The following is a 10,650-nucleotide window of genomic DNA, read 5'->3' as shown; positions in this document are numbered from 1 at the left end:
AAGTTTGGGCGGAGTGTCTGGCCTCCTTCGCCATCCTATAGGCAGAGCACTTGAATTTTGGGCGTGCCTTATATGTTTTGTTTTTTTATATATAGCAATTGGCAGTTCGCATCGGCATTTAGGGTTTAATACAGGGAGGATTTCATTGTTGTATTATCTCTGGGGACTTTGATAATTGGGTAGTAATTTATTTGACATTTGTTGAGTTTTTGTGAATAAACATTTATTACGCAAGTGTGTATACATTTCTTAGATTTTTTAAACTGTGTTCTTTTATAATTACACACTTACATGTTTTATTTTGGGTGCATACGTGCATGTACATAAAGAGGGAAGCTGTTGCTGTAAGCTTACTCGGCAATCTCTGGCCTTGAAGATAGGAGAGGCGAAAGTGTCTCCAAAGTTTTGCGCTCAGCATTTTTTTCTGTGTACTTCAGCAGACCTTGGATGGGGTGGTAGGGGGAGTGAGGTATTGTACTGGGAGAGGGAAACGAATTCTTTTCCTTTCTCTCTCTCTCTCTTTCTCTCTCTCACATCAGTCTGCTTGAGACCTGTTTTCTTTATGTGAGGGTAGATTCCCATTTGCTTTCCTTGAGGGGAGACTGAGTGTTTTTTTTGTTTGCCCTTGAAGACGCAAAGTTGATCGTGACCTACTTTGCTGTCAACTGTGTGCTCAGCCTGCCCATTTTTTTTTTCCACATGAGGGTTTGTATTTAATTGTGGGTTTAATTAATTTTGAATTTAATTGTGGGCTTAATTAATTTTGGATTTAATTGTGGGTTTGATTAGTACTTTCTTTTGAGTTTTGGGGATTAATTGTTAGAGTAAAGGGAATTAATGTTCTAGATTTCTTACTGTATGGGAATTCTTTCAGGGGAAAATTTTTTTTGTGTATTTTCTGTAAGGGGTGTTCGTTCGTGGGACTTGGGAAATTTTGCATTTGTGATCAGCCAAGAATAAGTTAATGAATTTATTTATGAAGAAGAAAGCTACAAAAATGAGGAGAGAAAATAGTGATCAGAGATTCTTTAGGTCAGTATATGTTTGAGTAGGGCCTGGAAATGCAGTCTGAGGTTTGAAGGGTTGTGTTGAAATTCGGAATAGCCAAAGGTCGATGGTTGGCTTAAATTCTCGGGTCCCACGGGTTCATTGTTTTAATTGTAATATGAAGGAACATATTAAGAGATTTTGCTGTGTTAAATATTGTGGCAGTTATAAGAATTATGGTCATCCTTGGCAGTCTTGTCCATCTCGGAGACAGTATAATGGTAGGCCTGCATTTCAGAATTTTGTTAGCTCAGGTAAGAAAGTTCCTCAAGCAATTATTCGAGGGGATCATGTGATTGGCGAGCATTGTCTAAAGATCAATCAGTTGTAAGGGAAAACTGGATGGGTGTCTCTTGGGATATAGGACTTCTGGGGGAACCCTCAGGGTCAACGCCAGTAATAAAAGGGTCTGTGCAGGGGATTAATGTAAGGTTTTTTTATAGATACAGGTGCCTTTATTAATTTGATGAATTATGAGTTGTTCCGATCGATGTTTTCCGATCGTTCTTTGAGACCTGCTAAAGGGACTGTATGTGATGTTCAAGCAAATAGGTTAGGGTTTTGGGATATGTAGGTGTAGATTTGTCTCTTGGGGGTAGAACTTTTACAGAACCACTTTTGGTTATACAAGGGTCTGCTTTGGGGATTATTTTGTTACTGGGTAAGCCAGCATGCTGGAGGCGAAAAATCTCGGTTCATACAGGGGTATGTGGGATAACTGTTGGAGTACCTGGTGTGTTTGTGCCTTATGAGGGGCAAATGTGAGTGTAGTGGATAATGATGGATTGGGTGTACATGAGAATCTGCAGGTGGATGCTGAACAGGTGTTGGTGGGTAAGAAGTGTTACAAGGGGGTTTTGTAGGATGATGAGGTTCTTGGTCCTGGTATGGTTGCTATGGTGAAAATTTGAGTGAAATGAGTGCATAAATCCAGACAGATGTGTGTGGATGAGTGTAGCGAAAAGCTGAAGCAGGTAGTGTGTACGGGTTCTATAAACAAAGTATCGAGTTTAGGGGATACTTAGGTGGAATTGCTATTCTGTAATGACTCAGTTCCCAATTATCAGAAGGGCACTTATGCAATTGACTTTGTTGCCTGGGTCGATGAAGATAATTCAGTTGCTATTGTCGGGGATTTTGTAGTTTTTCAGAAGAGCATTTACAGGCTAGGAGGCAGGTTGTTAAGGATTTAGCCAATGCTGATTATAAAGAGTATGCTGGGGGTGTGGAAGATGTTCTGGCCAAGTTTGTGGACATAGTCTCACTTAAAGGGGATAAGTTAGGATTAACAAGTGTGTTAGAACACAAGGTTCAGTTGGAGGACAAGACTAAGCCTATTTTTGTTCCTTCATATAAGATTCCTTTTAAGATTAGAGAACAGGTAGAGGAAGAGGTTAATAAGTGGAAGGAGGAAGGCGTTGTTAGGCCCAGTTCCTCACCTTTTAATTTCCTGTTGTTGGCAGTGCCTAAGAAGGATGGTTCAGTCCGAGTTTGTATGGACTTTAGGAAGTTGAACGAGAAAACCATTCCTGATGGCTAACCTGTGTCGTGTTTGCCAGATTTATTTGTTGAGAATTGGGGGCAAGAATATTTATTCTTCAACTGATCCGATGCAAGGGTATTTGCAAGTACCGCTTAGCGAGGAGAGTCGAGAGTACACGGCTTTCTCTTTGCTGAAGGGGCATTATTAGTTCACTCAGATGCCGTTTGGTCTATCAGGCAGTCCGATGACATTTACTAGGATAATGAATAGTGTTTTGCATGGCTTGTTAGGGAAGTCCATTTATTCATATATTGACAATATTTTAGTTACCACTGATTCGGTAGAGGAACATTTAGAGGTTCTTAGGGAGGTTTTTAGGAAGCTTAGGTTAGCAGGTTTGAAGATAGAATTAGCTAAGTGTAATTTTCTGAAGAGGCAGATAGTATATTTGGGTCATTTCATTTCTAAGGAGGGCGTTAAAGTGAATGATGATAAAGTTAGGGCAGTTGTGGATTTTGCTACTCCCAAGAATAACAAACATATTTGGTCATTCTTAGGCAAGGCTGGATTTTTCCGTAGTTTGTGAGGGTTTTTTTTCTATTCTAGCATCTACCTTGATAGATGTCCTGAGGGACGATGTGCAGTTTGTATGGGGAGATGGACAGCAAGTAGCTTTTCAGAAGATTAAGGGTGCCTTCATGAATCCCCCAGTCCTGAAATTTCCAGATTTGGAATGTCTTTTCACGTTGGTAACGGACCCTAGTTATGATGGCATAAGGGCATGCCTTATGCAGAAGTTTGATGGAAGACTCCATCTGATTGCATTTTACAGTGGGAAGTTTAAGATACGGGGTAGTAATGAACAGGTATGGTCAGTAGTATACAAAGAGGGCCTTGCCGTAGTGTCTAGCTAGATGAATTTTAAAATGTTATTGATGGGCAATTAAGTAGAGGTTCTTACGGATCATAAGCCATTGTTGGATCTTTTTGATAAGCCAGATCTTTCCTCAAAAAGAGCTAGGTAGTATCTGACAATCAGGGATTTTGATGCTAAGCTTAGGTATATAGAGGGTAGACATAATGTTGTGGCAGACGCCCTGAGTAGAAGTTTTTCTGATACAGATGGTACTCATGTATTTTATGTATCTGGAGATTGCATAGACTGGGATATTAGTTTAGTGGAAGCTAAGCAGGATGAGGATGAGGTTTGGCAGATGCAAAAGCGTTTCTTAGAGGGGTGGAATTAGTTAGGAAGGGGTATAAGTTGCCTTTTGCAGGGCTTGAATTAGAGGGTAATTTGATAGTTAGGAAGATTAGATACTGACTGAGGAATACTGAGGATAAGGGTGATACGATGCAAATAGTTGTTCCTGGGAGTTTAGTACCTATGGAGCTGGTTATTGATCACTGTAGGTCTGGCAGTCCATATTTGGTGATGGAGAAAACATATAAGAATATACAGGGACAATTTTTTTGTAAGAATATGCTCATATCAGTGGAAGACTTTGTGAGAGGTTGTTCAGTTTGTAATACGTCTAAGCCATCAAGGGTCTTTCTTGTAAACTGGGATCATTCCCGATTCCTAGCAGACCTTGGTACCGAATCTATATGGACCTTTTAAGCAATTTCTGTGAATCTAGTTATGGCCACAGGCACCTGTTGGTGGTTGTTGACGAGTTAACTAGGTTTGTAGAGATTTTCCTGTTGAAGCATAAAACAGCGGAAGAGGTGGCAGTTGTATTCTTTAATGGATATATTTGTTGTTATGGGGTTCCTGAGGCTCTGATTACAGATAATGGGAGGGAATTTATGAACAAGATGTTAGTGTCTTGTGGATGTAATGGGGATTCAGAGGGTCACTATTACTCCCTATAGACCAGAAGCGAATGGGCTGTGTGAATGGGCAAATAGGAAGGTCATTGAAGCTCTTTGGTTGACCGCAGGGGAAACGAGGTAAATTGAGATCGACATATTCCACAGGTGCAGCATAGCATTAATTCCTTGGTTAGTGATACTATTGGAATTTCTCCCAATGAAGCGCTGTTTGGTTACCAAGCGCGGGGTGCGTTTGATTTGTTGCCTATTCCATCGGGGGATGAAACGATTAAAGTGCTCATGTCAAAGGCAAAAGAGAGATATGCGAGTCTTGCTAGGAAACTTGAAATGAAGGTACGGGACATGGTAGATAGGAGTCAGCAAAAGCTAGATAGAGTTAAAGTTGCTATGGGAGATAGGGTATTTGTGAAAATAAATGTCAGGAATCAGTTGAACTATAAGTTAGGTCCTAAATTCGAAGGTCCTTTTTGTGTTGTAGAAAGGGAATTGATTTGTTGTTCTAGATGAGAATAAAGGAGTGTCTCGGTTGACACATAAAGTACATCTAAAATTAAAAGACAGGTGAATGGGAATGTTATGGGTTAATTCCTGTGTTGTACTGTGGGTATGATAATTTTTTTCCTTTTCTCTCTCTCCCTTTGTTTTTTTAATGGGTTTTAAATGGGCGTAAGTTGTATTTTTTTTTTTTAACTGGGGGAGGACGTTGGTCCATAGAGTTATACAAATCTTTAATTGTCCGAGTTCAGTTTTTGCTCTTATGTGTTGCAATACTTAGTTGAAATTAAGTGCAAAATACCATAGGGTTTTATAGATATATGAATTTTTTTTTTTTTTGTTTGCTTGTTTTTTCTTTTCCCTTTCTTGATCGGGTATCTTTGAGATTCTTTCTTTTGTTTTTATGATGAAGTCTCGTATTCACATGACTTTGGGAGTCGTGGCATGGGCGAATTTCGTAGTGAGGTTAGGCTCTTGTGTTATTATGTAAGAATTTTATGATGTGTAGTAGTCGTCTGACGCAATATCTTTGAGTATAGAGTTTCAGAATAAAGTTCTGTTGCTTAGAATTTTTTGGGGGGTTAATTTGTATATCGGACGGAATTTGTCTGTTCTGTTATTGGTTTGGGGAAAATCAGTTAGGGTTCAGGATAGGATTAGGAAGACTTTAATATGGCTTCCAAATTTATGTGTTTAGATTTTTCAGTTCTCTTCTAGAAGGAATAAGAGGACTGCACCATTGGTAATTGTAGTTGTAATTATTATAGGAGCGTTTGCTAGTATGTCAATTGCTATTTTGTTGAGAACTGAGCAGGTATCGACAGTATTTGCTAACCAGGGTAAAACTTTGATGACTTTACAAGATATTTTACCTCTCGGATGTTTAGAATTGCCTTTGATGAATTCAGTATATTAGTATGGTCCTCAGGTAAATTTTACTGGGAAGAATTTGTATGGGTAGTTTCTAAAAGTTAATTTACCTGATAGGGGGTTAATTGCGGAAATTCCAGTTAGTAACTTGGAATTGTTCCATAGTTTTATCAGACGACCTTTCCTTAGTGGTTTTAATGATTCAGTAGTAGTATGGCATAGTGAGTAGACTGGGTACCTTTTGGGTTGACTGTCGACATGACCAACTTATGTTATACACCACTTCCTCGCAGCAGTGCCTTATGAATGACTTCTATGAGCCTCAATTGATACAAGGATACAAGTTAGATATGGGGGCCGTCTATGTTACGCCTGCAGGTTTCTACACCTGCACCTTCACAAGAGGATCCAGGATTTTTTGGAGAGATGTTGGGCGGGACGTCTACAAATCGCCGTCGTTGCTGGGAGACATCTCTTAGGCGCAAAGGATTCGTGGGTGCCGCATTCAACATGGGCTTGTGCAATTGCAAGCTGTTCATCATGGTTAGATCGCCAGGAATTCAAGATGTGAAAAGAAGCATGGGCTTGTACAGTTGCAAGTCGTCCAGAATATTTAGACCATCAAGAATGCAAGGTGTGAAGTGATGCTTTCTACAATAAACTGTGTATTGGAATAATCGTGCATTTGAGACAAATAATTTTTGTAACTAGTGCATATGGTTTGCTATGATTTTGGAGCTGGCCCTTACTGAACTTTCGATCGAACAGTTATCGTACCTGGGTGGGGACGCCCAGTGGTAGGTGGACCAAGCTCCTGTTAAATCTGTGACGACTTTGACGAACTGTGTGCTGGCCTGGCAGGGGCACATCCACTGCAGGTGCAGTTGTGTTGATGTTGGAGGTTTACATGGTTAGATACAGCGAGATATCTGACGCATGCATTTGTGCTTTCGTGCCTATGATCAAAATTTAAGTGCATGGAAACAGTGTGAGTGAGTAGGTGTGTTTCACCCTCTAATGGTATATTATCAAAGGAACAGTGACTCAGGGGAGGACTGCAGTTTTTGGTGGCTGGGTGTGTTTTGCCTTGTGAGTGTTTAAAAACCACCACCATGATGATACCTTATTTGTCGCCATAGAAATGAGTACCATAACTCATGAACACATATCTTTTCCAGACATTATGTGAAAATACCCAGTTGTGCTGCAGTGAAATTCCTCTGTGTCTCCATTATGCATTTTCCCATTCTGTTCTCCATTGTACATTTTTCTGTTTTGAACATTGATGTCTTGTTACACCATTCCAGGTTTAAATATATGATATGTTTCTTTTAACAGGAATTCTGAGTTCGTCCTGGGAGGAGAAATATTTTGGAAGTGGTGTTTATTCTTTACATACTATATGGCATTTATTGTGGTCTAGAATAATTATGACCTGTTTACTTGGTTTGGTGACCAGGGTGTGAGTCACTAGTATTGGTTGGTCTAGAATCATTAATCTGAATGTTTGTGAGTCAGAATTTCCTCCAGTGATGATTTCCATTTATAGGGGGTTGAATTCACTCCATTTCATGATCGTAGCTTTTGCTGAATCACTTTCATTAAATTTACAAATAAAGTCTAGTTTTGTATATCATTGTTTAATTCCAGTAGGCCTTTGTTTGAGAACAGATTCAGTGAGAAAAGACAATGAGGGAGAAGGAATTTGCTGACTCAGGATAGACCACTGCTACCAGAGAATCTTAGAAAGTAAGATGATTGATGCTGTTCTTAAAACAAATACAGCAATAGAACATGGCCAATTTAACCTGGGGTGAGGGTCATTAACACACACACACACACACACACACACACACACACATATATATATATATATATATATATATATATATATATATATATATATATATATATATATATATATATATATATATATATATATATATATACATATGGTGATGGATATTAGGTATATATATATTATATTAGCATTTATTCTGGATATATATATATCGAATAATTATATTTACAATGGTTCTATAATATATAAAAACATATACAATTCTTATAACACATATATATATTTTTATATATATATAATACAATGGTGAAGGACATTAGGTGCACCTCTGTTGCTGATATTTATTTTGGACGTTTATGTAATTTTCGAATAATTACATTATCAATTGTTCTAAAAAAGATAAAAAATATAAAAAATATACAATTATTATAATGCACAAATATATATATTTTGAAACACTTAAAATTATGCAATTTCAAAATCTAGATACATTATATATATATATATATATATATATATATATATATATATATATATATATATATATATATATATATATATATATATATACATATATATATAATATATATATATATATATATATATATATATATATATATATATATATATATATATATATATATATATATATATATATATATATATATATATATATATATATATATATATATATATATATATATATATATATATATGTATATATATATATATATATATATATATATATATATATATATATATATATATATATATATATATATATATATATATATATATATATATATATATATGTATGTATGTATTCATTGTTTACTATTTATATTTTCTCTGAAACTGAATTTACTCCTGGGTATCTGCTTAAAAGAAAATTGTGGTTGTTTTCATTTGGACCGGAATAACTATGTTCCTTAAAATCTGTTTAAGTTACCTATTTCTTCTGAAGTAAATTCGATAAGTTTTATGCATTCTTATACTGATAATGACATAGCAATCAAAACTTTATTATACTACCTTCAAATATATAAATAAATTATACCAAATTTTAGACACGTCCCAGTTAAAAGCCTATTTTCTCTTGCTCGAACGAAAATTGCACTGGTATCCATTGCATGTCTGATACAGACTATAATGTTCATTTCGCTTGGTGAACAGTTTTCCCGTTTGACCAGCACAGAATTTACCATAACTGACGAGATTTGATATATACATATCCTTTGGTATTTTGTCAAGAGAATTCTTTGGAAATAATTTATTATTCTTAAATGGCACCTTAACACTTAAGCTTTTGATCGTATGACTATCCATGAAGTTATTGTACTATGGCAGTATAATAAAGTTTTTGTGCAATATGTTCTCTGTTGTTATCATAAGAAATCTTCCTGTTCTTCTTGTGGAATGGCAGATGGGGGCGTTGAAACTTAATTGGTGCAATCTAAAATAATGGATGACGAGGGCAGTGGATCTGCTAACTCAATATCCAAATATTGCATAGGCCCAAAGAAAACTACAACATTAAGGAGGAGGAGAAAAGGTGGGGTTAACTCTAGAGACCTTTAATAGTCCATGGACAGGTACCCGATTATTTTTGCTGATACAGATTTTTTAATCTCCAAGCTATATAATTGCAGAATCTGCTTGTCTGCCACCTGAACTCTGCTGCTTTTGACTACCAGAGTGAAAGTACATGCGGAGTTTAAGCATTAATATCTCTAACATTACAAAATCCGCAACTCGCATGACTTTCAGAGATACCTGCAAAAAAAAAAAAAAAAAACACACTTTAATTCTGATTTTAAGAAAAGTTGCACGTTTAAATCAGCGACAGTGTGTTTAAATAAGAAATTAAAAAGGTTCGGAAAACTAAGGATTAAAATCAAATATTTAATTCCGGGCTATATGCTGTACACAGGATATATGATTTATTCCTTACATTTAAGGCAAAAGCAATTCTCCTTGTAATTACAGTGTATCATTATAAGGAACTTAGTTATATCCCTTACCATTTACATAAAAAAAATGCATGTGAAACCATAATTATAACCTGAATATTTCTCGTGGGAAATCTCTAACATGTTTCAGTCCATGAATAACTTTAAGAATTTAGTAATTTCTCATAAGTTTTTTTAACACATAGTCAGTGAGTAATCCTTTGAAATAATGATGTAATGTAATTAAATGTAAGATATTTTTTTATCTTAACAGCAATCATCACGTACAACAAGACCTGGAAAATTAGGAGATGAATTACATAGCTAGCCTAAATAGCTCCTGGACATTATATACAGTTATCATTATTAGATATCATATGACCACACAATAAGTTTTTCAATCACAATGCTGGTGCTGAACAGTTCAAGAAATTTGGTTTGACTTCTTTACCGATGCCCAATTGAATTACTCAAGCAGCAACATATATGTAATTTTACTTGTAAGTGCTTCTATAACAACCACAACTTTTTTTTTTTTTTTTTATCAAAGTTTAAGGCAAAGAAGTTTGTGCAAGGCCCCTAGAAATAAAGAGAATGCTGTATTCAAATGCAAGGCATATTCTATCAGAGTACAAATTCTTTCCATTGGAAATTGAAGTTTTTAAGTCATTTTGATAATGGAGAATATTTTTAAGATAATAACTCAACAACATAATAAGAAGCAGGATTGGAACCACAAGTTCCTAAATGAAAGTCATCCTTATCTTAAATTTCTCAGGCAAATTGACAATAAAGAAGAGTTTTTTGTACAGCAAGTTTTATAAATAAACATAGCTGGTCATAATCTTTTAAACTTAATCTTCAAAATGTCAAAATCTAACAAGATTAACAAACTCAGGGTCATCATCATCATTTCGTATCCTCTCGGGCTCCTCCAACAACACGTCTACTGGTTCCTGTGGCGTGAGTTCACCTTCTGACCATTTCAATTCTATCTTTCCTTCTGAAAATTTTCACCCATAAGTTCTGGCATAGGTAAATTTGGGTTCGCTGTGCCTGCCTGGTTCCAAATAAGGGTCTGATAATTTGCTCTTTTGATGAGCATTTTCGATGAATTCTTGCAAGAAGAGGGCAAGAGGGCCTTGTCCACTCCATCATAGCTTGTGACT

The sequence above is a fragment of the Macrobrachium rosenbergii genome, chromosome 16, assembly GCF_040412425.1.
Source record: "Macrobrachium rosenbergii isolate ZJJX-2024 chromosome 16, ASM4041242v1, whole genome shotgun sequence".
NCBI lineage: Eukaryota > Metazoa > Arthropoda > Malacostraca > Decapoda > Palaemonidae > Macrobrachium > Macrobrachium rosenbergii.
The sequence above is the reverse complement of the archived record's forward strand: the minus strand, read 5'-3'. Positions refer to the sequence as shown.